The sequence below is a fragment of the Periophthalmus magnuspinnatus genome, chromosome 19 (assembly GCF_009829125.3).
Source record: "Periophthalmus magnuspinnatus isolate fPerMag1 chromosome 19, fPerMag1.2.pri, whole genome shotgun sequence".
NCBI lineage: Eukaryota > Metazoa > Chordata > Actinopteri > Gobiiformes > Gobiidae > Periophthalmus > Periophthalmus magnuspinnatus.
In genome coordinates, this window is record NC_047144.1 from 20,858,624 (window position 1) to 20,885,717 (window position 27,094).

General features: G+C 48.9%; 25 non-coding genes across 25 annotated transcripts; 7 read left to right on the forward strand and 18 right to left on the reverse strand.

The window, feature by feature from the left end:
• Window positions 1–2,262: 2,262 nt before the first annotated feature.
• Window positions 2,263–2,335, forward strand: trnar-ucg (transfer RNA arginine (anticodon UCG)). Its single transcript has one exon. It is a non-coding gene; the product is annotated as a tRNA-Arg (tRNA).
• Window positions 2,336–2,383: 48 nt separating this feature from the next.
• On the reverse strand, window positions 2,384–2,457 carry trnat-cgu (transfer RNA threonine (anticodon CGU)). Its single transcript has one exon. It is a non-coding gene; the product is annotated as a tRNA-Thr (tRNA).
• A 185-nt stretch (window positions 2,458–2,642) lies between these two features.
• On the reverse strand, window positions 2,643–2,716 carry trnat-ugu (transfer RNA threonine (anticodon UGU)). Its single transcript has one exon. It is a non-coding gene; the product is annotated as a tRNA-Thr (tRNA).
• Window positions 2,717–7,027: 4,311 nt separating this feature from the next.
• trnat-agu (transfer RNA threonine (anticodon AGU)) lies at window positions 7,028–7,101 on the reverse strand. Its single transcript has one exon. It is a non-coding gene; the product is annotated as a tRNA-Thr (tRNA).
• Window positions 7,102–7,388: 287 nt separating this feature from the next.
• On the forward strand, window positions 7,389–7,461 carry trnar-ucg (transfer RNA arginine (anticodon UCG)). Its single transcript has one exon. It is a non-coding gene; the product is annotated as a tRNA-Arg (tRNA).
• A 45-nt stretch (window positions 7,462–7,506) lies between these two features.
• Window positions 7,507–7,580, reverse strand: trnat-cgu (transfer RNA threonine (anticodon CGU)). Its single transcript has one exon. It is a non-coding gene; the product is annotated as a tRNA-Thr (tRNA).
• A 599-nt stretch (window positions 7,581–8,179) lies between these two features.
• Window positions 8,180–8,253, reverse strand: trnat-ugu (transfer RNA threonine (anticodon UGU)). Its single transcript has one exon. It is a non-coding gene; the product is annotated as a tRNA-Thr (tRNA).
• A 277-nt stretch (window positions 8,254–8,530) lies between these two features.
• Window positions 8,531–8,604, reverse strand: trnat-ugu (transfer RNA threonine (anticodon UGU)). Its single transcript has one exon. It is a non-coding gene; the product is annotated as a tRNA-Thr (tRNA).
• A 3,280-nt stretch (window positions 8,605–11,884) lies between these two features.
• On the reverse strand, window positions 11,885–11,958 carry trnat-agu (transfer RNA threonine (anticodon AGU)). The gene has a single exon. It is a non-coding gene; the product is annotated as a tRNA-Thr (tRNA).
• A 206-nt stretch (window positions 11,959–12,164) lies between these two features.
• trnar-ucg (transfer RNA arginine (anticodon UCG)) lies at window positions 12,165–12,237 on the forward strand. The gene has a single exon. It is a non-coding gene; the product is annotated as a tRNA-Arg (tRNA).
• Window positions 12,238–12,288: 51 nt separating this feature from the next.
• Window positions 12,289–12,362, reverse strand: trnat-agu (transfer RNA threonine (anticodon AGU)). Its single transcript has one exon. It is a non-coding gene; the product is annotated as a tRNA-Thr (tRNA).
• Window positions 12,363–13,013: 651 nt separating this feature from the next.
• Window positions 13,014–13,087, reverse strand: trnat-ugu (transfer RNA threonine (anticodon UGU)). The gene has a single exon. It is a non-coding gene; the product is annotated as a tRNA-Thr (tRNA).
• A 119-nt stretch (window positions 13,088–13,206) lies between these two features.
• Window positions 13,207–13,279, forward strand: trnar-ucg (transfer RNA arginine (anticodon UCG)). Its single transcript has one exon. It is a non-coding gene; the product is annotated as a tRNA-Arg (tRNA).
• Window positions 13,280–13,330: 51 nt separating this feature from the next.
• Window positions 13,331–13,404, reverse strand: trnat-ugu (transfer RNA threonine (anticodon UGU)). The gene has a single exon. It is a non-coding gene; the product is annotated as a tRNA-Thr (tRNA).
• Window positions 13,405–16,356: 2,952 nt separating this feature from the next.
• Window positions 16,357–16,430, reverse strand: trnat-agu (transfer RNA threonine (anticodon AGU)). Its single transcript has one exon. It is a non-coding gene; the product is annotated as a tRNA-Thr (tRNA).
• A 2,497-nt stretch (window positions 16,431–18,927) lies between these two features.
• trnar-ucg (transfer RNA arginine (anticodon UCG)) lies at window positions 18,928–19,000 on the forward strand. The gene has a single exon. It is a non-coding gene; the product is annotated as a tRNA-Arg (tRNA).
• Window positions 19,001–19,054: 54 nt separating this feature from the next.
• Window positions 19,055–19,128, reverse strand: trnat-cgu (transfer RNA threonine (anticodon CGU)). The gene has a single exon. It is a non-coding gene; the product is annotated as a tRNA-Thr (tRNA).
• An 892-nt stretch (window positions 19,129–20,020) lies between these two features.
• trnat-ugu (transfer RNA threonine (anticodon UGU)) lies at window positions 20,021–20,094 on the reverse strand. Its single transcript has one exon. It is a non-coding gene; the product is annotated as a tRNA-Thr (tRNA).
• Window positions 20,095–20,371: 277 nt separating this feature from the next.
• On the reverse strand, window positions 20,372–20,445 carry trnat-ugu (transfer RNA threonine (anticodon UGU)). Its single transcript has one exon. It is a non-coding gene; the product is annotated as a tRNA-Thr (tRNA).
• A 3,281-nt stretch (window positions 20,446–23,726) lies between these two features.
• trnat-agu (transfer RNA threonine (anticodon AGU)) lies at window positions 23,727–23,800 on the reverse strand. Its single transcript has one exon. It is a non-coding gene; the product is annotated as a tRNA-Thr (tRNA).
• A 205-nt stretch (window positions 23,801–24,005) lies between these two features.
• On the forward strand, window positions 24,006–24,078 carry trnar-ucg (transfer RNA arginine (anticodon UCG)). Its single transcript has one exon. It is a non-coding gene; the product is annotated as a tRNA-Arg (tRNA).
• Window positions 24,079–24,129: 51 nt separating this feature from the next.
• Window positions 24,130–24,203, reverse strand: trnat-agu (transfer RNA threonine (anticodon AGU)). The gene has a single exon. It is a non-coding gene; the product is annotated as a tRNA-Thr (tRNA).
• A 666-nt stretch (window positions 24,204–24,869) lies between these two features.
• trnat-ugu (transfer RNA threonine (anticodon UGU)) lies at window positions 24,870–24,943 on the reverse strand. Its single transcript has one exon. It is a non-coding gene; the product is annotated as a tRNA-Thr (tRNA).
• A 122-nt stretch (window positions 24,944–25,065) lies between these two features.
• On the forward strand, window positions 25,066–25,138 carry trnar-ucg (transfer RNA arginine (anticodon UCG)). Its single transcript has one exon. It is a non-coding gene; the product is annotated as a tRNA-Arg (tRNA).
• A 51-nt stretch (window positions 25,139–25,189) lies between these two features.
• Window positions 25,190–25,263, reverse strand: trnat-ugu (transfer RNA threonine (anticodon UGU)). Its single transcript has one exon. It is a non-coding gene; the product is annotated as a tRNA-Thr (tRNA).
• Window positions 25,264–27,094: the final 1,831 nt, after the last annotated feature.

Genomic DNA, 27,094 nt, shown 5'->3' on the forward strand with positions numbered 1-27,094 from the left:
CCCCCCGCCCCCGGCCCGGGGGTGTTCCCCCCGGGGGCCGGTGCCCCGCGAGGCGGCGCCCCGGCTCCCGGGAGGGACCCCCACTTGACCTCCACGTTCAGGGCGAAGCGGAGGGCCATGTCGGAGACCGGGGCCCGTCGGAACGTTAGGCCGGCGGCCGCGAAGCGCCCCAGGACGACCCCTACGTCGAGGTCGCCCGTGGCGCCCGGCAGGTTGCCGACCCGGACGAACCCCGCTCTCTCAAAGTTCCCGCTCCTCATGTACTCCCGAGGGGCGGGCGGGCTGGACAGGAGGTCCGGGTTGAACCGCAGGGGGATGCTGGACAGCTGCTCGGTCGTGGCCGGTGCGGCGATCGCCGAGGGCCTCAGCGCTCGCCACGCCGTCCACGCCTCCCGTTCGAATGGGGGCAAGCCGTCCAGCATCGAAGGCGGCAGCATCTGGCAGAGCTTGTATATGCCCTGGCTGCCTTCCAGGCCCATGGCGTGGCCGAAAAAGGGCTTCCAGGGGGCGTGACAGAGGGGGTCCAGGAACTTGCGGACCAGTTTCAGTCGCAAAGCGTTCTTTTTTGTGACTAGGTCCACAAGTCCCAGACCCCCGCTGTCTTCGCCCCCCACGATCGTGTCGTGGGCCACCAGCGTCCTCTCCCCCCTCCAGAGGAAGCGGCCGACGGTCCTCCTCAGTCTGTTTGCGACGTCGCCCGGCAGGTGGAGCACCGTCAGTGCGTGCACCAGCGTGGACATGCAGAGGGCGTTAACGACCAGCACCTTCCCTTTTACAGTGAGCGCCCTGAGGTTCCAGAGCGAGATGGTCTGCCCGATCTTCAGCAGGGATTTCTCCCACTGCTTCTCGGCGCAGACCACCTCGTCTTTCCCCATCAGGACGCCCAGCACCCTGTACTGGTCATCCGCCCTCCGCATGTCCACGCTGAGGCGTGCCGGGGCGACGTCGCCGCAGAACGACACCGATGTTTTGGCCCAATTGACCTCCCCGCCCGAGTAGACGCCTAGCTCGTGGAGAGCCGCTTCCAGGCTCCCCACATCTCGGGCGAAGAGGTTGGTGTCGTCTGCGTACTGGATGACCCTCAGCTCGCTTCCGGAGGGAGAGACGATGCCATGGGCGTGGGGGTTCTTCTTGATAAGTGCAGCCAGGGGCTCCGCCACGATGCTGTACAGAAGAGAGGAGAGGGGACAGCCCTGCCTCACCGATAAGCTTAATGAGAAGGTGTCAGTCAGTGAACCATTGCACTTCACTCTCGACCGGGCGTTTTGGTAGAGGAGTTGAATCCATGTAATGAATGTGTCGCCAAACCCGAACCTCCGCAAGACGTCCCACAGGAACGAGTGTTCGACCCTGTCGAACGCCTTGCGGAAGTCCACGCTGACATGTAACCCCCCCCCGTGTGGTGCATGTGTCTGATGAGGTACTTGTTGGTGAGGATGTTGTCAGCAATGTCCCGGTGCGGAATACTATATGACTGGGTCGGACTGATGACGGACGCGAAGACTAATTTAAGGCGGTTGGCGAGAATTTTGGCGAGTATCTTGTAGTCGGTGTTGAGCAATGAGATGGGCCTGTAGTTTTCTAAATCCAAATTACTGTCCTTTTTGTGTAGTAATGTAATGACGCCAGTGCAGAATGATGCAGAAACGCGGTTCTCAGATTGCATCTGCGTGTACAGTGACTGCAGTATGGGCTCGATGTGGTGAGCGAAAGTCTTATAAAACTCACTCGTGAGACCATCCTGACCGGGACTCTTGTTATTGTTTAGCCCTTTGATGGCTTCCCGGACCTCCGCGACGGTTATGGGCCGGTCTCAGAGGTCGCGGTCGTCCTCGGTCAGTCTGGCCTCAAGAGCGTTGATGGCGGCGTGAGTGGCATGTGACGAGGTACCTTGCGCGCGAAATAACTTGGAGTAAAATTTTTGAATTGTCTCGAGCAAAGTACATTGATCCGCTGAGGTGACACCTACAGAATCGGTGAGTTCCTGGATGAAGAGCTTGCCTTGTTTTCTCTTCTCCAGCCCAAAGAAGAAGACTGTTCCCCTCTCTCCCTCCACTGTATATCTCACCCTAGCCCTAAGAATGGCCCCCTTGCTCTTCTCCAGCTCCAGGGCCTCCAGACGGGCCCTGAGCCGGAGAAGCTCAGGGTCAACCCTGCTGGGATTTGAACCCAGAGGCTCCTGTTGACAAAACAGGTACTGTGACTGATTGACATACAGCACCTTCAACTGCAGCAGACTGCACTCTAAAAACAAAACACAAGGACCATGTGGCCTAATGGTTAAGGTGTCTGACTTCGGATCAGAAGAGTGAGGGTTTGAATCCCTTCATGGTTAATTGCTTTGCTTGTTTTGATTTGAATATTTGCACCGGAGAAAAGAAAAAGGCACTGCTGGGATTTGAACCCAGGATCTCCTGTTTACGAGACAGGCACTTTGACCAGCGAAGCCACAGCGCCCTGAAATCTAATTTGAAACCCACAAAAAGAAAGAAAACGCCAGTATTTTATATGTTGTAAAGAAGCATGACTCTTAAAAATGATCAGACTTCGGATCAGAAGACTGAGGGTTCGAATCCCTTCGTGGTTAATTGTTTTGCTTGCTTTGTTTTTGAATATTTGCACCGGAGAACAGAATGTAAAAAAGGCACTGCTGGGATTTGAACCCAGGATCTCCTGTTTACAAGACAGGCACTTTGACCAGCTAAGCCACAGTGCCTTCAACGGATATGGCGTCTGACTTCGGATCAGAAGACTGAGGGTTTGAATTCCATTGTGGTTGTTTTGCTTGCTGAAGTGCCTACAGTTAGCATCACACAATGTTGATGACGTCAGCCGCAAATGATACAATATGGCATTTGAAAACTTCCATTTTTCCTCAGCTATTACTGCCTGGGTATTTGCAAGATCTAATTTCATGCGTGGTATAACAAAGCCGGTCAGGACACTCCAAATGGCACATCAAAATGGCCGCCTCATTTGCAGATCGCCAGCAGCAGCAGGGAGAGCTCCACTGTTCATGTCGCAGGACCAATTTCTACACAACCATAAGGATTGTAATGAGGCGACCTTTACAAATGGCCAAGGGCTCTTAGTGGTCCCCAAATGACTTTTAGAAAGAACAGGTACTTAAAAGTCTGATTTTATGTTATAATGGCAATATGTCCAGAAGTTTTAACGCCATTGAATCATAAACATAAATGTCACATACCAAACCATAAATCTGTGTTTTTATTATTTTGGGACTGGAATGTTGATGCAGGATCACTCAAACAGATGTGAGTCAAATCAAAGTTGATTAATAATAATAATTTGATTTTTGTAGCACCTTCCAAGACACAAAACATGTTGCATTTTTCATTGACTCCAGTCGTGTTAAGCTGCTTTTGTACCCACAGCTGCAGCCCATAGTCTATTCTATTATATTCTAATATTTTTTGGCAAGTGCAACATTTTATAACAATTTTGCAGTTTCAAACATTTGGCTTACGTGCTTAGTAATAACATTAGTTTGGTTATTTCTTAGGTTATGGTTAAGTTTAATGGACACTTTATTGTCCCTGTAGGGAAATAAATCTTTGTCTGCATTTGACCTATCCTTAAATTCCGCTGGGACCAGTGTAGAGCTTAGGGACCCATCTCCATGATCTTGTTGCTAGGCTTGTCCAGCTAAAGGACCTTAGCTGGAGGATTTTTCCAGTCGTGCAAGTTTTGAGTTGATCGGGGAAACTGGAGTGTCTGGAGGAAACCCACCAAGACACAAGATCGAACCTGGAACCTTATCGTGAAGCGTCTGTGCCACTGTGCCCTGTATATAAACTAGTATATATAATGGATAGTTTGCCATCTGCATACATCATCTCATATCTCCATGGTGATGATATGACTTTGATTAGAATGTTCCATAGTATGACATTAAACATATCTATCCCCAGTGGACAAGTATGCTGCCACCTGGAGAGGAGCAAGGGGATAGATACTAGCTTTTTTTTTTTTTTTACAGGGAGCAAGTTATTCCAGAGTGCCAGATAAAGTTTTGTGTGATTAATTATTTCCTTTCTGCTGCGATATAAATATGCTGACAGGTATGGTTTAGCGCCAAATCCCTCACCCTTTCATGGTTTAGTAGTCCATTTATTTATATATGTCTTTGGCAATAAAAACACCTGCAATGAGATCAATATTAGAACAACATTTAATGCCAAAATGTTGAATATTCTAAGTAATTTTCCAAAAATATATATATATTTCAGAACAAACTTGTGCAAACGGTTTCTGCAAAGATGATAACTTGCATAAATGTAATATAAAAACTTTTGTAGGAGCCTTGTGGAGTATGTGTGAAGTGCATTCAAATGCCCCAGCAGAGGGGTTGTTAACAGCGCATGGGTGTTTGCACTTTCACACCTGTTATGTCACTGCGGCTCCTGCGACCCATCACACACGTACCCGCCGGGGCTTGAAAATCTTAAGGCTCCGTGTATAGTTCAAGGACACACTGACACAGTTCCTTTTGTGGTGCCTGCTTAAAATAGGACTCTAAATGAGTCCTATACTGTACTGTTAAATGTGGTATTATAAAACAGTCAAACCTTGTGATGTCATGAAGCTGTAGATTTCAACTGAACTGGTATCTTTTATCTCGTAGAGATTGGCACTTCCAAAGCTGAAAATAACCAAATTATTCTAGTGAAGGTGAATGGGGTTCAAATACACAGTGAAGCAGTTCTAGTATTACCACATGATAAGGTGGAACAGAATATTTTATGTTTGTGAGAAGAATTCAATCTAAATATGCAGAGTTTGTGAGTTAAACATGTGTGAATGAAACAAAATACAACCCTGGGTATGTTTTTCATGAGGAAACATAACAATATGAGTAGGTTCACAGAAATCTTTGAAGTGGAATACAGTGTTGTTCAAAATAATAGCAGTACAATGTGAATAACCAGAATAATCCAGGTTTTTAATATATTTTTTTGTATTTCTACATGGCAAACAAGTTACCAATAGGTGCAGTAGATTCTCAGAAAACAAACAAGACCCAACATTGATGATATGTAGGCTCTTAAGGCTGTGCCACTGGGCAACAAGTCAAAAGGGGTGTGTTAAAAAAAATAGCAGTGTCTGCCGTTGACTGTACAAACTCAAAATTATTTTGTAGAAACATTTTTGTTTGTAGGATTTAGCAATCCTGTGAATCACTACACTAATATTTAGTTGTATGACCACAGTTTTTTATAATTGCTTCACATCTGTGTGGCATGGAGTCAGCCAACTTGTGGCACCCGTCAGCTGTTATTCCACTCCATGATTCTTTAACAACTTTCCACAATTCATTTACATTTCATGGTTTTGCTTCTTAAACAGCATTTTTCACATCACCCCACAAGTTCTCGATTGGATTAAGGTCCGGGGATTGGGCTGGCCCCTCCATAACATTAATTTTGTTGGTTTGGAACCAATACTTTGCTCATTTCCTTGTGTGTTTTGGGTCATTGTCTTGTTGAAACACCCATTTCAAGGGCATGTCCTCTTCAGCATAAGGCAACATGACCTCTTCAAGTATTCTGACAGATGCAAACTGATCCATGATCCCTGGTATGTGATAAATCGGCCCAACACCATAGTAGGAGAAACATGCCCATATCATAAACCTTGCACCACCAAAGCTTCACTGTCTTCACTGTGAACTGTGGCTTGAATTCAGAGTTTGGGGGTCGTCTCACACACGGTCTGTGGCCCTTGGACCCAAAAAGAACAATTTTACTCTCATCAGTCCACAAAATGTTCCTCCATTTCTCTTTAGGCCAGTTGGTGTGTTCTTTGTCAAATTGTAACCGCTTCTCCACATGCCTTTTTTTTAAACAGAGGAACTTTGCGGGAGATTCTTGAAAATAGATTAGCTTCACACAGACGTCTTCTAACTGTCACAGCACTTACAGGTAACTCCAGACTGTCTTTGATCATCCTGGAGCTGATCATTGGCTGAGCCTTTGCCATTCTGATTATTCTTTGATCCATTTTGATGGTTGTCTTTCGTTTTCTTCCACGTCTCTCTGGTTTTGCTCTCCATTTTAAGGCATTGGAGATCATTTTATCTGAACAGCCTATAATTTTTTGCACCTCTTTATAGGTTTTCCCCTCTCCAATCAACTTTTTAATCAAAGTATGCTGTTCTTCTGAACAATGTCTTGAACGACCCATTTTTCTCAAATGCATGTTCAACAAGTGCTGGCTTCATCCTTAAATTGGGGCCACCTGATTCACTCCTGTTTTTTTCACAAAATTGATGACCTCACTGATTGGACGCCACACTGCTATTTTTTTTAACACACTCCTTTCCATTAGTTGCCCAGTGGCACAGACTTTAGGGCGTGCATATCATGAATGTTGGGTCTTGTTTGTTTTCTGAGAATCTACTGCACCTACTGATAACTTGTTTGCCATGTAGAAATAAAAATATACTAAAAACCGGAATTATTCTGGTTATTCACATTGTACTGCTATTATTTTGAACAATACTGTGCATACAACAAACAATATCACACAATATATCAATAAAGGAAATTAAAGACATTTCAAGTCTTACAGTGCATGTTGCTGATGTTGGGTTTTTTGTTTTGTTTTTTTATTGTGTTGATTTTTACCATAACATATGGACCTAGTTGACTAGTGACTAGTATTACGTAGTTTGGTGGAATAGTACCTGTGGTAAATATTTATCACAGATTTACACCAGTTAAGTGACAGCTGAGGATAAAAAGCTGAAGAGAAAAGTACAAAAAAGTGCAAGTAGCAATAAGTTCTAAAATGCAACTTAACAAAAAGTTATTTGAGTGAAAACATTCCTCTACTCATCCAACCCGCTTCTTCACTTCTGAACAGAGTTAAATTTTTCTTTTAATATGTAACATAATGTAACTCAGATCAAAATCTGTCAGAAGGTTTGAATCCCTGTTTGGTTAACTGAGAGTGCTTGATTTTTTGTTTTTTTCTATCAGAGAACAGAATGTAAAAAAAAAAAAAAAGGCACTGCTGGGATTTGAACCCAGGAACTTCTGTTTACTAGACAGGCACTTTGACCAGCTACGCCACAGTGCCTTGAAATGTCATTTCAAACCCACAAACAAAAACAAAAAAACTCCAGTGTTTTATATGCTGTAAACAACCACCACTCTTAAAAATTATGAGGCCCATTGCATAATTAGACAGTAGTCTTCCCTAAAAGACAAAAACATGCCTAAAGAGGTTTTATATGTCATCCATGCATGTTTGAATAATTTAGTGATCTCTCACATGCCCTGTTCAAACCCTCCTTACACAGGCACTTTGACCGGTTGACACCTTCAACTGCAGCAGACTGCACTCTAAAAAAAACTAACTTCATGGACCATGTGGCCTAATGGATAAGGCGTCTGACTTCGGATCAGAAGATTGAGGGTTCGAATCCCTTTGTGGTTAATTTTGCTTTGCGCCACTATTTCCACCAGAGAACAGAATGTAAGAAGGCACTGCTGGGATTTGAACCCTGGAGCTCCTGTTTACGAGACAGGCACTTTGACCAGCTAAGCCACAGTGCCATGAAATGTTATTGCAAACCCACAAAAAGAAAAAAAAAAACACCAGTATTTTATATTCTGTAAACAACCACGACTCTTAAAAATGTTGAGGCTCATTGCATAATTAGACAGTAGTCGTCCACCTGATCACCCATCCAGACCCAACCTCCCCCTCGTCAGACTTATCATGTCCATAGCCCGGTACACCATCTTCTTTGTCAGAAACCTCCACCTATACGATCAGCGCACCGCCCCCCACTGGACCCTGTTCACAAACCGCCTTACCACCCACCTCCAACACCTTCACATAGCCACCATTTTAACAAGACCCTGCTCCCCCGCAACACCCTCATCACCGTCACCCCCCAAGGACATTTGGACTTTCAATTTTGATCACTCACCCCATCCCCCACCCCACCTCGGATTCTGAAAGACTGAAACCAAAATGTGCAGATTGTTTATTCAATTTAATATTATTTCTCAAATTATGTCCCAGAATCCATCAGAAGGTTTGAATCCCTTCATGGTAACTGACCATGCTTGAAATGGTTGGAATCCCTTCATGCTGAAATGAGCTTGTTACATTTTTGAATATTTCCACCAGAGAACAGAATGTAAAAAGGCACTGCTGGGATTTGAACCCAGGATCTCCTGTTTACAAGACAGGCACTTTGACCAGCTAAGCCACAGCGCCTTGAAATTGAATAAACAACCCACAAAAACAAAAACAAAAAAGCCAGTATTTTTTATGCTGTAAACAAGCACGACTCTTAAAAATGATAAGGCTCATTGCATAATTAGACAGTAGTCGTGCCTAAAACACCATTTGGTCTAAAGAACTTCAAATCAGAGTCCGTCAGAAGGTTCGAATCCCTTTGTGGTAACTGACCATGTTTGAAAAGGTTGGAATCCCTCTAGGGCTAAATGAGCTGGCTTCATTTTTGAATATTTCCAGAGAACAGAATGTAAAAAGGCACTGCTGGGATTTGAACCCAGGATCTCCTGTTTACAAGACAGGCACTTTGACCAGCTAAGCCACAGCGCCTTGAAACCTAATTAAAAAGCCCCCCAAAAAACACCAGTATTTTATATGCTGTAAACAAGCATGCTCTGTCCGCTGTACCTTCGATGCCCTGGCCGACTGGACAACCTTTAAGGAGAGCCTCATTCAGTCAGCTCACAATGCCCTGAAAAAGCCCTGGATATCGGAGAAGACTCTTAACATCATCGACCGCCGGCGCGAGGCCCGACTCCGGGGCGACCTCCCGGAATATCGGCGGCTGAACTACCTGCGCAATGTGGCTATAGCCGAGGACCGTGAGAGGTTTTGGAAGGCAGAAGCTGAACACCTAGAGTCTGCGGCCAACAACAACAACATGTGCCGGGTCTTTAGTCTGCTGCGCCAAGCCCGTAATGGTCCACGCATCAAGACAGCCCTGGTGAAAGACTCGGATGGCCACCTCTTAACAACTGAAGCAACCTGCCTCGAATGCTGGAAAGAGCACTTCACCCTTCTCCTGCAGCATAGCTCCATTCCGGCTGATTCCATCATCCCAGCCACTGCAAATGCCGTATCCACCAGCAACGCTTGCAGCACAGACCCTCTCACCCCAGAAGAAGTCAGAGCTGCTCTGAATAAAATCAACAACAGGAAGGCCCCCGGCATCTGCTCCATAACTGCTGAGATGCTAAAATCTGGTGGTGATGGTGTTGTCGAGTGGCTCACCCACATATTCAGTCAGGTGTGGGAGACAGAGAGACTTCCCAGTGACTGGACCAGAGGGGTTTATCCTACCCTTCTGGAAGCGCAAGGGTGACAGGCTAGACTGCTGCAACCACAGAGGCATTACCCTTCTGTCCATCCCCGGTAAGCTCTTTACCAGGATCTTGCTCACCCGTGCTCTCCCAGCCATCAGAAGCAGTCGCCGTCCAAAGCAGGCTGGCTTCATGCCTAATCGCTCCACAACCGACCACATCTCCGCCGTTCGTTTGCTGATAGAGAAGACCTATGAATTTCGTAAAGACCGACACCTCTACATCGGGTTCATAGATCTGAAGGCTGCCTTCGACACCGTCTGCCATGCTTCACTGTGGAGTATCCTACAGGCCCTTGGAGCACCACCCAAGATCGTCGCCCTACTCAAGTTGCTTTATAGCAATGCACAGAGCTGTGTCTGCATTAACGGCAGAGACTCTGACTGGTTTTCCATCTCCAGTGGCGTCCGTCAGGGCTGAGTGGCTGCTCCCGACCTCTTCAACTGCATCATTGACCACCTGATGCTCAAGGTCTGTGAGCGGGTCCCCAGAGTGTCCTTTGGCGACTACCATCTGACCGACCTGGAGTACACCGACGACACCATTCTGCTCAGCACATCCTACAGCCAGCTGAGAGACACTCTGGGCATATACAGTGAAGAGGCAGGGAAGCTTGGCCTCCAAGTGAGCTGGGCTAAGACCAAATTTATACATGTCGGTGATGGGCCAGATCCACCCCCCCCCCTGCAGCTTGGCAATGACATTGTAGAGCCTGTGAAGCGCTTTGTGTACCTGGGGTCCATAGTGACGGACAACGGGGACCTAAATCCAGAGATTAACCGCAGAAGAGCCCTGGCAGCATCAGCCCTGCAGTCCCTCTGGAAGCCACTCTGGCGACACTCCACCATCTCACACACGACAAAGCTCCGGATATATAATTCCGCCGTACTTTCCATCCTGCTGTATGGTTCGGAGACATGGCCCCTGAACAAGACTCTGGCTGCCAAAGTAGACGGCTTTGATAGCAGAGCTCTCCGCACCATCGAAAATATCAGGTGGCCCCAGTGAGTTTCCAACCAGGGGCTCAGAGCTCGCACGCTCCAGCCCAGAGCATCCTGCCTGGCTGCGCAACGCCGCACCCGCTGGTTTGGCCATGTTCTCCACCTTCCTGCTGACCATCCCACGAGAGCCATCCTCCAGTTTGACCCAAAGGCGGCAGGCTGGAAACGACTACGAGGCAAGCCCTGCACCCGATGGCTTGACATCATTGTGGGCGACCTCCAACAACTTGGAGTCACCATAGAGGACGCAGAGCAGCTGGCCCTAGACCGCCAGCGTTGGAAAAAACTGGTTCACCTGATCGGCTCAACGCGTGGGGACGGGATGCCCCCCTCCCCTTTGCTGGAGCCTTAGATAGATAGAAACAAGCATGACTCTTAAAAATGACCAGACTCATTGCATAATTAGACAGTAGTCGTGACTAAAAGACCATTTGGTCTAAAGAACTTCAGATCAGAGTCCGTCAGAAGGGTTGAATCCCTTCGTGGTAACTGACCACACATGCATACAGTTACACGCCATTAGTCCCACGGAGTTCGTCAGAGACTGCCCGGTGTGCGGAGAATCCCCCGAGACTTTAGAACACCTATTTCTCGAATGTGGTGCCGCCCGCCGCTTCTGGGTCCGGGTCCAGGATCTCCTCGCCCGGAGGCTGAACTGGAGTCTCCCACGGCCGGCGGCCCTTAGAGGGAATGACCAGGTGCGCTGGTCTCTCCTGTTCGGGGCCGGAAGGGGGCGCCCCGGGGCTGACCATCGCCCCGTCGCCGCTGCCGACCGTCAGCTGTTCAGACTGTTAATGTCAATAGCCCGGTACACCATTTATCATGTTCGGAATATCCACCTTCACCGACAGCGCACCGCCCCCCTTTGGACTCTTTTCACCACCCACCTCACCACCCACCTCAGACACCTCCACATGGCCGTCCCCCACCGCTTCAACAGAACTTTGCTCCCCCACAACACCCTCATCACCACCAACCCCCAAGGACAGCTCGACCTCCATTTTTGATCCCCCCCCCCAGGACAATGGACAACAACACAATCATGGATCTATAATGTTTAACATTTGCTCACTAATGTCCTCGTCTGCCCCAGCCCCTCATGTCTCCTACCTTACCCCCCCCCCAAATGCCCTAATGTTACCTGTCTTGCAATGTATGCACACATTTATTTATTATTTCTCTCATGTTTTCCCCACTTCCCTCATGTGTTTTTCCCTTCCCCACGTCCCCCCCCCCCCACATAACCTAATGTGTTCTTGTACGTGTACTGTGCTTTTACTTTGTAAAAATGCTATTTTTGATAATAAAAGACAAAAAAAAAAAAAACATTTCTTGTATGTCCTCCCCATTTCCTTCATGTGTTTGAATTTGAAGTTACCGACTATGTGTGGTATAAACCATTCGAATGTGTAGGCCCAGACAGATGCGATGTCGGAAAGTTTGAATCTCTTTGTGGTAACTGAGTATACTTGATTTTTGAATATTTCCACCAGAAAACAGAATGTACAAAGGCACTGCTGGGATTTGAACCCAGGATCTCCTGTTTACTAGACAGGCACTTTGACCAGCTAAACCACAGCGCCTTCGACTGTCTTTTTCTAAAACACAAACAGCAAAAAAAAAAAAAAAAAAGCTCCAACTTGAAATCCCCTCTCAAACCAAAATGTAAAAAGACACTGCTGGGATTTGAACCCAGAGGCTCCTATTGACAAGATAGGCACTTTGACCGGTTGACATACAGCACCTTCATTTGCAGGAGACTGCACTCTAAAAAAAAACAAAATCCATTGACCATGTGGCCTAATGGATAAGGCGTCTGACTTCGAATCAGAAGATTGAGGGTTCGAATCCCTTCGTGGTTAAATGAGCTGGCTTCATTTTTAAATATTCCCACCAGAGAACAGAATGTAAAAAGGCACTGCTGGGATTTGAACCCAGGATCTCCTGTTTACTAGACAGGCACTTTGACCAGCTAAGCCACAGCGCCTTCAACCATCATTTTAAACAAAACAAAAAAACATCTCAACCATGACTCTTACAAATGATCTTTGTCATTGCATAATTAGACAATAGCCGCCGGATAGCCAGACCACCCATCGGACCACCACACCCCGGACCACCGCACCCCGGATCACCCATCGGACCACCGCACCGCGGCCCACCGCACCCCGGATCACCGTACCCCGGATCACCGCACCCCAGATCACCGCACCCCAGGTCACCGCACTCCAGACCCACGTCCTCCAGAACATCGCCACCATCACCGCCCGCCCGACCATCCACCTGATCACCCATCCAGACCCAACCTCCCCCTCGTCAGACTTATCATGTCCATAGCCCGGTACACCATCTTCTTTGTCAGAAACCTCCACCTATACGATCAGCGCACCGCCCCCCACTGGAAAAAGTAAAAAAATAAATAAAAAAAAAGACAATAGCCGCCCCGAAATGACCATTTAGCCCAATGGATAACGCATCTGAGGCTCATTACATAATTGGACAAAAGATGTGCCTTAAACACCATTTAGCTCAGGGCGTCTGTCTTCAGATGAGAATACGTCAGAAAGTTCGAATCCCTTTGTGATTAAATGAACTTGCTTCATTTTTGAATATTTCCACCAGAGAACAGAATGTACAAAGGCACTGCTGGGATTTGAACCCAGGATCTCCTGTTTACAAGACAGGCACTTTGACCAGCTAAGCCACAGTGCCTTCGACTGTCTTTTTTTATAACACAAACAGCAAAAAAAAGGCTCCTGTTGACAAGATAGGCACTTTGACCGGTTGACATACAGCACCTTCAACTGCACTCTAAAAAGACAAAATGCATGGACCATGTGGCCTAATGGATAAGGCGTCTGACTTCGGATCAGAAGATTGAGGGTTCGAATCCCTTCGTGGTTGAATGAGCTGGTCTCATTTCTTAATATTTCCACCAGAGAACAGAATGTAAAAAGGCACTGCTGGGATTTGAACCCAGGATCTCCTGTTTACAAGACAGGCACTTTGACCAGCTAAGCCACAGCGCCTTCGATGATTGGTTTAAACACATGAAAACACACAAAAAAAAAGAAAAGAAAAAAAAGAAAAAAAAACATCTCACAAATCTTACAAACATCTTACAAATGATCTTTGTCATTGCATAATTAAACAATAGCCGCCCCGAAATGACCTTTTTTTTTGTCTTTTATTTTCAAAAATATCGTTTTACAAAGTAAAAGCACAGTAAATGTACAAGAAACACATGAAGGAAATGGGGAGAACATACAAGAAATAATAAATATATATATGTATATGCACATCACAACACAGGTAACATTAGGGCGTGCGGGGGGGGCGGGGATATGGGATAGGGTAGGAGACATGAAGGAATGGGGCAGGCGAGGACATAATGAATGAAATTAAAGAGAGAATGAGCACGCAATTTCTGAACCTAGATTAGAGTCTCTGTCCATTGTTCTGAGGGGGGTCAAAAATGGAGATCGAGGTGTCCTTGGGGGTTAGTGGTGATGAGGGTGTTGTGGGGAAGCAAAGTCCTGTTGAAGTGGTGGGGGACGGCCATGTGGAGGTGTCTGAGGTGGGTGGTGAGGTGAGTGGTGAAAAGAGTCCAAAGGGGGGCAGTGCACTGTCGATGGAGGTGGATGTTCCTGACGTGATAGATGTTGTACCGGGCTATGCGGCGGGCGGCACCACATTCCTCAGTCTGTTTGCGACGTCGCCCAGCAGGTGGAGCACTGTCAGCGCGTGCACCAGTGTCGACATGCAGAGGGTGTTGACGACCAGCACCTTCCCTTTTACAGTGAGCGCCCTGAGGTTCCAGAGCGAGATGGTCTGCCCGATCTTCAGTAGGGATTTCTCCCACTGCTTCACGGCGCAGACCACCTCGTCTTTCCCCATCAGGACGCCCAGCACCTTGTACTGGTTGTCCGCCCTCCACATGTCCACGCTGAGGCGCGGCGGGGCGACGTCGCCGCAGAACGACTGGCCCAATTAACCTCTCTGCCCGAGGCCAGGCAGTAGACGCCTAGCTAGTGGAGAGCTGCTCCCAGGATCTCCACGTCCCGGGCGAAGAGGTTGGGGTGTGGTGATCTGGGGTGCGCTGGTTCGGTGGGTGTCCCGGAGTGTGATGGGGGAGCACCTGGCCTGCTGCACGATGGTCCGGGCGATGGTCAGCTGAAAAAGCTGGAGCGGCGACAGCTGGGCTGTGGTGGGCTCCGGCGATGAGCTGATGGTTGGCCGCGGCGCCGGGGCGGTGGTCGGCCCCAGGGCGCCCCCTTGCAGCCCCAAACAGGAGAGACCAGTGCTCCTGGTCGTCTCCTCCCAGGGCCGCCGGCGGTGGGAGACTCCAGTCCAGCCTCTGGGCGAGGAGGTCCTGGACCCGGACCCAGAAGCAGCGGGCGGCACCACATTCGCAAAAAAGATGTATAAGAGTCTCAGGGGATTCACCGCACACTGAGCAGTCGCTGTCGTACACTGTTGGTGAGGATGTTGTCAGCAATGTCCCGGTGTGGAATACTATATGACTGGGTCGGACTGATGATGGACGCGATGACTAATTTAAGGCGGTTTGCGAGAATTTTGGCGAGTATCTTGTAGTCGGTGCCAGTGCAGAATGATGCAGAAATGCGGTTCTCAGATTGCATCTGCGTGTACAGTGACTGCAGTATGGGCGCGATGCGGTAAAACTCACTCGTGAGACCATCCTGACCGGGACTCTTGTTATTGTTTAGCCCTTTGATGGCTTCCCGGACCTCCGCGATGGTTATGGGCCGGTCGCAGAGGTCACGGTCGCCCTGGCCTCAACAGCGTTGATGGCGGCGTGAGTGGCATGTGACGAGGTACTTTGCGCGTGAAATAACTCGGAGTAGAATGGCAAAGTACAATGGTCCGCTGAGATGACACCTGCAGAATTAGCGAGCTGCTGTATATACATTTTTCCCTGTTTTTGTTTTTCGAGGCCGAAAAAGAAGGCTGTTCCCCTCTCCAAACCTCCACTGTGTATCTCGCCCTGGCTCTTAGAGTAGCCCCCCTGCTCTTCGCCAGCTCCAGTGCCTCTAGACGGGCCCTGAGCTGGAGAAGTTCAGAATCAACCGGGCCTTTCTGAGAAGCCGCGCCCGCACAGATGGTTTGGATGCGTTGGCGCAGGGTGTTCCCCTCGACGCTCTCGAGCCATTTTTGTGCTTGCAGAATCAGAATCAAAAAATTCTTTTTGATTCTGATTTTTGCTTCCTCCCACCATTCTATTAGGTTGTTCAGTACCTCCTTTTCTTGCTCAAGAGCATCCAGGAGCCTGGCCAGCTTCTTTTGGTATTTTTCCTCGGGGAGTACAGAGTTGTTAAGAACCCACAGCCCTCCGTTTCACTTCCCTCCTGTGAGGGAGAAGCTAACCGAGAGCGGTGAGTGATCACTGATACCCGTCCAGTGTACTCGGCCCTGTCCAGATTCCTGGGCACATGTCTAGCCTGGACTGTTTCAGTACGCCCTGAACAACCTGCCTTCTCGAGAAGGCCCTGGACCTTTGGTGTAGCACGCGCCAAATTTCTGTCATGTCCTGTATTTTACTTTACTTCTTCTTCAGGAGCTCAGAGGTGTGTTTCCTCCAGGCCAGACCTTCCTCGATCTGGACTCCCAGAAACCTGAAATCAGTGACCCTCTCCACCCAGTCCCCACTGATGGAGAGTGGAGAAATGTCAGTTTTCTTCCTCCTGTAGTCTATGATCAGCTCCTTTGTTTTTTTGGTGTTAAAGAGCAGGTTATTCTCCTTACACCACCCCAACAGTCGCTGCACCTCGTCCCTATACGCTGATTCATCCCCCCCGGTGATGAGTCCCAGATGGAGTGTGGAAACCCCAAAAACTCCAATTTCTCCCCCAGTTTATAGGGAAGGATGGTGTTAAAGGCCAAGGTGAAATCCACAAATCCCTTCATGGTTAAATGAGCTGGCTTCATTTTTGAATATTTCCAGAGAACAGAATGTAAAAAGGCACTGCTGGGATTTGAACCCAGGATCTCCTGTTTACTAGACAGGCACTTTGACCAGCTAAGCCACAGCGCCTTGAAAAAGAATTAAAAAGCCGAATTTAAATTGAAACACAGACTGATCTACACATGCATACAGCTACACGCCATCTGCCCCACAGAGTTCGTCACAGACTGCCCAGTGTACGATGAATCCCCCGAGACTTTAGAACACCTATTCTTTGAATGTGGTGCCGCCCGCCGCTTCTGGGTCCGGGTCCAGGACCTCCTCGCCCGGAAGCTGAACTGGAGTCTCCCACCGCCGCCGGCCCTTGGAGGGAATGACCAGGTGCGCTGGTCTCTCCTGTTCGGGGCCGGGGTCTTCTGTTTACTAGACAAGCACTTTGACCAGCTAAGCCACAGTGCCTTCAACCATCACTTCAGAAAATACAAACAGCAAAAAAATAAATAAAACTCCAGCATTTTATATACTGTAAATAACTACGATTGATAAAACTGATCAGGATCATGCCATAATCAGACAATAGACGTGCCTATAAACCTCAAGAGAACAAAATGTAAAAAAGGCACTGCCAGGATCTCCTGGTTACTAGACAGGCACTTTAACCAGCTAAGCCACAGAGCCTTGAAACGTAAGTAAACCCCCCCCCACCCCCCCACCCCAAAAAAAACCCCAAAAAAAACAAAAACACCAGTATTTTTTATGCTGTAAACAAGCATGACTCTTAAAAATGATCAGACTCATTGCATAATTAGACAATAGTCGTGCCTAAAACACCATTTGGTCTAAAGAACTTCAGATCAAAATCCATCAGAAGGTTTGAATCCCTTCGTGGTAACTGACCGCGGTGCGCTGGCCCTCAGGCCGGGGACGGGAGGAGTCGACTCCCCCGCCGCCGGCTTCGACTTCGACGTTTGGGCGGGCGGGACCGTGTGGAAGAAGCTGACCGAGATGAACACCCGAGCCTGTCACAGAGTGCTGATCCCTGGAGTCTTCAGACGTCCCGCGGCAGAACACAAATGGTCACAGACATTCCCCTCGCACGACATCGCATCCATCTGGGCCTACACATTCGAATGGTTTACACACCACACATAGTCAGTCATTTTGAATTCAAATTGAAACACAGACTGATCTACACGTGCATACAGTTACACGCCATCTGTCCCACGGAGTTCGTCAGAGACTGCCCGGTGTGCGATGAATCCCCCGAGACTTTAGAACGCCTTTTTCTCGAATGTGGTGCCGCCCGCCGCTTCTGGGTCCGGGTCCAGGACCTCCTCGCCCGGAGGCTGGACTGGGGTCTCCCACCGCCGGCGGCCCTGGGAGGGGATGACCAGGAGCACTGGTCTCTCCTGTTCGGGGCCAGAAGGGGGCGCCCTGGGGCCGACCACCGCCCCGGCGCCGCGGCCGACCGTCAGCTCGTTGCCGGAGCCCACCACAGCCCAGCTGTCGCCGCTCCAGCCGCTTCAGCTGACCATCGCCCGGACCATCGTGCGGCAGGTCAGGTGCTCCCCCATCACACTCCGGGACACCCACCGGACCAGCGCACCCCAGATCACCACACCCCAGACCACCCATCGGATCACCGCACCCCAGATCACCGCACCCCAGATCACCCATCGGACCACCGCACCCCGGACCACCGCACCCCAGACCCACATCCTCCGGAACATCGCCAATCATCCGCCCCGCCCCCCCATGTGTCCTATCCAACCCCGCACCCACCCTACTTGCCCCAGTGTCGCCTGTCTTGTGATGTACATGTACACATTTATTTATTATTTCTTGTATCCCCAATTTCCACCCCAGTGTACTCTCCCAATGTACTTTGTACTGTGATTTTATGAGATGATATTTTTGATAATAAAAGTTAAAAAAAAAAAAAAAAAAAGACAGTAGTCTTGCCTAAAAGACAGAAATATGCCTAAAGAGGTTTTATATGTCATCCATGCATGTTTGAATAATTTAGTGATCTCTCATATGCCCTGTTCAAACCCTCCTTACAGTTAGCAGTACTAAACTGTCCAATGCTCAGCCCACAATCCTACGTGACCCATGCACCTGCACAGAAGTTCTCCATTAATGTATAAAAGTATCATCCTAAACCTAACCGTGTGAAGAAGGGGTGCCAGGGGTAAAACAGCTATTCATCTATTCCTAATAGAGATAAATCAAAAGAAACTAATATTCATTTTATATTTAAATGTATTTATAATGTTTGCTGTATTTTACTTTACTGTGCCTGAAGGGTAAACTGTAGATAAAGTAAACCTGAATGCGCTAAAAAAGGGAAAAAAAGGCCCTGCTGGGATTAGAACCCCAGATCTCCTGTTTACTAGACAGGCACTTTAACCAGCTAAGCCACAGCGCTTTCAATTTCCTTTTTCCAAAACACAAAAAGCAAAGAAAAAAACAAAACTCCAACCTGAAATCCCCTCTCAAACCAAAACGTAAATTGGCACTGCTGGAGTTGAACCCAGAGGCTCCTGTTGACAAGATAGGCACTTTGACCGGTTGACATACAGCACCTTCAACAGCAGACTGCACTCTAAAAAAAACAAAATTCATGGACTATATGGCCTAATGGAAAAGGCGTCTGACTTCGGATCAGAAGATTGAGGGTTTGAATCCCTTTGTGGTTAATTGTTTTGCTTGTTACATTTTTTTATATTTCCACCAGAGAACAGAATGTAAAAAGGCACTGCTGGGATTTGAACCCAGGATCTCCTGTTTACGAGACAGGCACTTTGACCAGCTAAGCCACAGCGCCTTGAAATCCAATTTGAAACCCACAAAAAGAAAAAAAAAAACACCAGTATTTTATATGCTGTTAACAAGCACGACTCTTAAAAATGTTCCGGCTCATTGCATAATTAGACAGTAGTCTTCCACCTGATCACCCATCCAGACCCAACCTCCCCCTCGTCAGACTTATCATGTCCATAGCCCGGTACACTATCTTCTTTGTCAGAAACCTCCACCTATACGATCAGCGCACCGCCCCCCACTGGACCCTGTTCACAAACCGCCTTACCACCCACCTCCAACACCTTCACATAGCCATCCCCCACCGTTTTAACAAGACCCTGCTCCCCCGCAACACCCTCATCACCGTCACCCTCCAAGGACATTTGGACTTTCACTTTTGATCACTCACCCCATCCCCCACCCCACCTCGGATTCTGAAAGACTGAAACCAAAATGTGCAGATTGTTTATTCAATTTAATATTATTTCTCAAATTATGTCCCAGTCCGCCCCGCCCCGCCCCCCCCCCCCCCATGTGTCCTATCCAACCCCGCACCCTCCCTACTTGCCTCAGTGTCTTGTGATGTACATGTACACATTTATTTATTATTTCTTGTATGTTCCCCATTTTCCACCATGTGTTTCCATCCCCCTGTCCCCTCCCCCCCACTTGCCCCAATGTACTTTGTACTGTGATTTTATGAAATTATATTTTTGATAATAAAAGTAAAAAATAAAAAAGACAGTAGTCGTGCCTAAAAGACCATTTGGTCCAAAGAACTCCAGATCAGAATCCATCAGAAGGTTTGAATCCCTTCATGGTAACTGACCATGCTTGAAATGGTTGGAATCCCTTCATGCTGAAATGAGCTTGTTACATTTTTTAATATTTCCACCAGAGAACAGAATGTAAAAAGGCACTGCTGGGATTTGAACCCAGGATCTCCTGTTTACAAGACAGGCACTTTGACCAGCTAAGCCACAGCGCCTTGAAATTGAATTAACAACCCACAAAAACAAAAACAAAAAAGCCAGTATTTTTTATGCTGTAAACAAGCACGACTCTTAAAAATGATAAGGCTCATTGCATAATTAGACAGTAGTCGTGCCTAAAACACCATTTGGTCTAAAGAACTTCAAATCAGAGTCCGTCAGAAGGTTCGAATCCCTTTGTGGTAACTGACCATGTTTGAAAAGGTTGGAATCCCTCTAGGGCTAAATGAGCTGGCTTCATTTTTGAATATTTCCAGAGAACAGAATGTAAAAAGGCACTGCTGGGATTTGAACCCAGGATCTCCTGTTTACAAGACAGGCACTTTGACCAGCTAAGCCACAGCGCCTTGAAACCTAATTAAAAAGCCCCCCAAAAAACACCAGTATTTTATATGCTGTAAACAAGCATGCTCTGTCCGCCGTACCTTCGATGCCCTGGCCGACTGGACAACCTTTAAGGAGAGCCTCATTCAGTCAGCTCACAATGCCCTGAAAAAGCCCTGGATATCGGAGAAGACTCTTAACATCATCGACCGCCGGCGCGAGGCCCGACTCCGGGGCGACCTCCCGGAATATCGGCGGCTGAACTACCTGCGCAATGTGGCTATAGCCGAGGACCGTGAGAGGTTTTGGAAGGCAGAAGCTGAACACCTAGAGTCTGCGGCCAACAACAACAACATGTGCCGGGTCTTTAGTCTGCTGCGCCAAGCCCGTAATGGTCCACGCATCAAGACAGCCCTGGTGAAAGACTCGGATGGCCACCTCTTAACAACTGAAGCAACCTGCCTCGAATGCTGGAAAGAGCACTTCACCCTTCTCCTGCAGCATAGCTCCATTCCGGCTGATTCCATCATCCCAGCCACTGCAAATGCCGTATCCACCAGCAACGCTTGCAGCACAGACCCTCTCACCCCAGAAGAAGTCAGAGCTGCTCTGAATAAAATCAACAACAGGAAGGCCCCCGGCATCTGCTCCATAACTGCTGAGATGCTAAAATCTGGTGGTGATGGTGTTGTCGAGTGGCTCACCCACATATTCAGTCAGGTGTGGGAGACAGAGAGACTTCCCAGTGACTGGACCAGAGGGGTTTATCCTACCCTTCTGGAAGCGCAAGGGTGACAGGCTAGACTGCTGCAACCACAGAGGCATTACCCTTCTGTCCATCCCCGGTAAGCTCTTTACCAGGATCTTGCTCACCCGTGCTCTCCCAGCCATCAGAAGCAGTCGCCGTCCAAAGCAGGCTGGCTTCATGCCTAATCGCTCCACAACCGACCACATCTCCGCCGTTCGTTTGCTGATAGAGAAGACCTATGAATTTCGTAAAGACCGACACCTCTACATCGGGTTCATAGATCTGAAGGCTGCCTTCGACACCGTCTGCCATGCTTCACTGTGGAGTATCCTACAGGCCCTTGGAGCACCACCCAAGATCGTTGCCCTACTCAAGTTGCTTTATAGCAATGCACAGAGCTGTGTCTGCATTAACGGCAGAGACTCTGACTGGTTTTCCATCTCCAGTGGCGTCCGTCAGGGCTGAGTGGCTGCTCCCGACCTCTTCAACTGCATCATTGACCACCTGATGCTCAAGGTCTGTGAGCGGGTCCCCGGAGTGTCCTTTGGCGACTACCATCTGACCGACCTGGAGTACACCGACGACACCATTCTGCTCAGCACATCCTACAGCCAGCTGAGAGACACTCTGGGCATATACAGTGAAGAGGCAGGGAAGCTTGGCCTCCAAGTGAGCTGGGCTAAGACCAAATTTATACATGTCGGTGATGGGCCAGATCCACCCCCCCCCCTGCAGCTTGGCAATGACATTGTAGAGCCTGTGAAGCGCTTTGTGTACCTGGGGTCCATAGTGACGGACAACGGGGACCTAAATCCAGAGATTAACCGCAGAAGAGCCCTGGCAGCATCAGCCCTGCAGTCCCTCTGGAAGCCACTCTGGCGACACTCCACCATCTCACACACGACAAAGCTCCGGATATATAATTCCGCCGTACTTTCCATCCTGCTGTATGGTTCGGAGACATGGCCCCTGAACAAGACTCTGGCTGCCAAAGTAGACGGCTTTGATAGCAGAGCTCTCCGCACCATCGAAAATATCAGGTGGCCCCAGTGAGTTTCCAACCAGGGGCTCAGAGCTCGCACGCTCCAGCCCAGAGCATCCTGCCTGGCTGCGCAACGCCGCACCCGCTGGTTTGGCCATGTTCTCCACCTTCCTGCTGACCATCCCACGAGAGCCATCCTCCAGTTTGACCCAAAGGCGGCAGGCTGGAAACGACTACGAGGCAAGCCCTGCACCCGATGGCTTGACATCATTGTGGGCGACCTCCAACAACTTGGAGTCACCATAGAGGACGCAGAGCAGCTGGCCCTAGACCGCCAGCGTTGGAAAAAACTGGTTCACCTGATCGGCTCAACGCGTGGGGACGGGATGCCCCCCTCCCCTTTGCTGGAGCCTTAGATAGATAGAAACAAGCATGACTCTTAAAAATGACCAGACTCATTGCATAATTAGACAGTAGTCGTGACTAAAAGACCATTTGGTCTAAAGAACTTCAGATCAGAGTCCGTCAGAAGGGTTGAATCCCTTCGTGGTAACTGACCACACATGCATACAGTTACACGCCATTAGTCCCACGGAGTTCGTCAGAGACTGCCCGGTGTGCGGAGAATCCCCCGAGACTTTAGAACACCTATTTCTCGAATGTGGTGCCGCCCGCCGCTTCTGGGTCCGGGTCCAGGATCTCCTCGCCCGGAGGCTGAACTGGAGTCTCCCACGGCCGGCGGCCCTTAGAGGGAATGACCAGGTGCGCTGGTCTCTCCTGTTCGGGGCCGGAAGGGGGCGCCCCGGGGCTGACCATCGCCCCGTCGCCGCTGCCGACCGTCAGCTGTTCAGACTGTTAATGTCAATAGCCCGGTACACCATTTATCATGTTCGGAATATCCACCTTCACCGACAGCGCACCGCCCCCCTTTGGACTCTTTTCACCACCCACCTCACCACCCACCTCAGACACCTCCACATGGCCGTCCCCCACCGCTTCAACAGAACTTTGCTCCCCCACAACACCCTCATCACCACCAACCCCCAAGGACAGCTCGACCTCCATTTTTGATCCCCCCCCCCCAGGACAATGGACAACAACACAATCATGGATCTATAATGTTTAACATTTGCTCACTAATGTCCTCGTCTGCCCCAGCCCCTCATGTCTCCTACCTTACCCCCCCCCCCAAATGCCCTAATGTTACCTGTCTTGCAATGTATGCACACATTTATTTATTATTTCTCTCATGTTTTCCCCACTTCCCTCATGTGTTTTTCCCTTCCCCACGTCCCCCCCCCCCACATAACCTAATGTGTTCTTGTACGTGTACTGTGCTTTTACTTTGTAAAAATGCTATTTTTGATAATAAAAGACAAAAAAAAAAAAAACATTTCTTGTATGTCCTCCCCATTTCCTTCATGTGTTTGAATTTGAAGTTACCGACTATGTGTGGTATAAACCATTCGAATGTGTAGGCCCAGACAGATGCGATGTCGGAAAGTTTGAATCTCTTTGTGGTAACTGAGTATACTTGATTTTTGAATATTTCCACCAGAAAACAGAATGTACAAAGGCACTGCTGGGATTTGAACCCAGGATCTCCTGTTTACTAGACAGGCACTTTGACCAGCTAAGCCACAGCGCCTTCGACTGTCTTTTTCTAAAACACAAACAGCAAAAAAAAAAAAAAAAAGCTCCAACTTGAAATCCCCTCTCAAACCAAAATGTAAAAAGACACTGCTGGGATTTGAACCCAGAGGCTCCTATTGACAAGATAGGCACTTTGACCGGTTGACATACAGCACCTTCATTTGCAGGAGACTGCACTCTAAAAAAAAACAAAATCCATTGACCATGTGGCCTAATGGATAAGGCGTCTGACTTCGAATCAGAAGATTGAGGGTTCGAATCCCTTCGTGGTTAAATGAGCTGGCTTCATTTTTAAATATTCCCACCAGAGAACAGAATGTAAAAAGGCACTGCTGGGATTTGAACCCAGGATCTCCTGTTTACTAGACAGGCACTTTGACCAGCTAAGCCACAGCGCCTTCAACCATCATTTTAAACAAAACAAAAAAACATCTCAACCATGACTCTTACAAATGATCTTTGTCATTGCATAATTAGACAATAGCCGCCGGATAGCCAGACCACCCATCGGACCACCACACCCCGGACCACCGCACCCCGGATCACCCATCGGACCACCGCACCGCGGCTCCACCGCACCCCGGATCACCCCCAGATCACCGTACCCCGGATCACCGCACCCCAGATCACCGCACCCCAGGTCACCGCACTCCAGACCCACGTCCTCCAGAACATCGCCACCATCACCGCCCGCACCGACCATCCACCTGATCACCCATCCAGACCCAACCTCCCCCTCGTCAGACTTATCATGTCCATAGCCCGGTACACCATCTTCTTTGTCAGAAACCTCCACCTATACGATCAGCGCACCGCCCCCCACTGGAAAAAGTAAAAAAAATAAATAAAGAAAAAAGACAACAGCCGCCCCGAAATGACCATTTAGCCCAATGGATAACGCATCTGAGGCTCATTACATAATTGGACAAAAGATGTGCCTTAAACACCATTTAGCTCAGGGCGTCTGTCTTCAGATGAGAATACGTCAGAAAGTTCGAATCCCTTTGTGATTAAATGAACTTGCTTCATTTTTGAATATTTCCACCAGAGAACAGAATGTACAAAGGCACTGCTGGGATTTGAACCCAGGATCTCCTGTTTACAAGACAGGCACTTTGACCAGCTAAGCCACAGTGCCTTCGACTGTCTTTTTTTATAACACAAACAGCAAAAAAAAAGGCTCCTGTTGACAAGATAGGCACTTTGACCGGTTTGACATACAGCACCTTCAACTGCACTCTAAAAAGACAAAGATGCATGGACCATGTGGCCTAATGGATAAGGCGTCTGACTTCGGATCAGAAGATTGAGGGTTCGAATCCCTTCGTGGTTGAATGAGCTGGTCTCATTTCTTAATATTTCCACCAGAGAACAGAATGTAAAAAGGCACTGCTGGGATTTGAACCCAGGATCTCCTGTTTACAAGACAGGCACTTTGACCAGCTAAGCCACAGCGCCTTCGATGATTGGTTTTAAACACATGAAAACACACAAAAAAAAGAAAAGAAAAAAGAAAAAAAACATCTCACAAATCTTACAAACATCTTACAAATGATCTTTGTCATTGCATAATTAAACAATAGCCGCCCCGAAATGACCTTTTTTTTTGTCTTTTATTTTCAAAAATATCGTTTTACAAAGTAAAAGCACAGTAAATGTACAAGAAACACATGAAGGAAATGGGGAGAACATACAAGAAATAATAAATATATATATGTATATGCACATCACAACACAGGTAACATTAGGGCATGCGGGGGGGGCGGGGATATGGGATAGGGATAGGAGACATGAAGGAATGGGGCAGGCGAGGACATAATGAATGAAATTAAAGAGAGAATGAGCACGCAATTTCTGAACCTAGATTAGAGTCTCTGTCCATTGTTCTGAGGGGGGTCAAAAATGGAGATCGAGGTGTCCTTGGGGTTAGTGGTGATGAGGGTGTTGTGGGGAAGCAAAGTCCTGTTGAAGTGGTGGGGGACGGCCATGTGGAGGTGTCTGAGGTGGGTGGTGAGGTGAGTGGTGAAAAGAGTCCAAAGGGGGGCAGTGCACTGTCGATGGAGGTGGATGTTCCTGACGTGATAGATGTTGTACCGGGCTATGCGGCGGGCGGCACCACATTCCTCAGTCTGTTTGCGACGTCGCCCAGCAGGTGGAGCACTGTCAGCGCGTGCACCAGTGTCGGACATGCAGAGGGTGTTGACGACCAGCACCTTCCCTTTTACAGTGAGCGCCCTGAGGTTCCAGAGCGAGATGGTCTGCCCGATCTTCAGTAGGGATTTCTCCACTGCTTCACGGCGCAGACCACCTCGTCTTTCCCCATCAGGACGCCCAGCACCTTGTACTGGTTGTCCGCCCTCCACATGTCCACGCTGAGGCGCGTCGGGGCGACGTCGCCGCCAGAACGACTGGGCCCAATTAACCTCTCTGCCCGAGGCCAGGCAGTAGACGCCTAGCTAGTGGAGAGCTGCTCCCCAGGATCTCCACGTCCCGGGCGAAGAGGTTGGGGTGTGGTGATCTGGGGTGCGCTGGTTCGGTGAGGTGTCCCGGAGTGTGATGGGGGAGCACCTGGCCTGCTGCACGATGGTCCGGGCGATGGTCAGCTGAAAAAGCTGGAGCGGCGACAGCTGGGCTGTGGTGGGCTCGGCGATGAGCTGATGGTTGGCCGCGGCGCCGGGGCGGTGGTCGGCCCCAGGGCGCCCCCTTGCAAGCCCCAAACAGGAGAGACCAGTGCTCCTGGTCGTCTCCTCCCAGGGCCGCCGGCGGTGGGAGACTCCAGTCCAGCCTCTGGGCGAGGAGGTCCTGGACCCGGACCCAGAAGCAGCGGGCGGCACCACATTCGCAAAAAAGATGTATAAGAGTCTCAGGGGATTCACCGCACACTGAGCAGTCGCTGTCGTACACTGTTGGTGAGGATGTTGTCAGCAATGTCCCGGTGTGGAATACTATATGGACTGGGTCGGACTGATGATGGACGCGATGACTAATTTTAAGGCGGTTTGCGAGAATTTTGGCGAGTATCTTGTAGTCGGTTGCCAGTGCAGAAATGATGCAGAAATGCGGTTCTCAGATTGCATCTGCGTGTACAGTGACTGCAGTATGGGCGCGATGCGGTAAAACTCACTCGTGAGACATCCTGACCGGGACTCTTGTTATTGTTTAGCCCTTTGATGGCTTCCCGTACCTCCGCGATGGTTATGGGCCGGTCGCAGAGGTCACGGTCGCCCTGGCCTCAACAGCGTTGATGGCGGCGTGAGTGGCATGTGACGAGGTACCTTTGCGCGTGAAA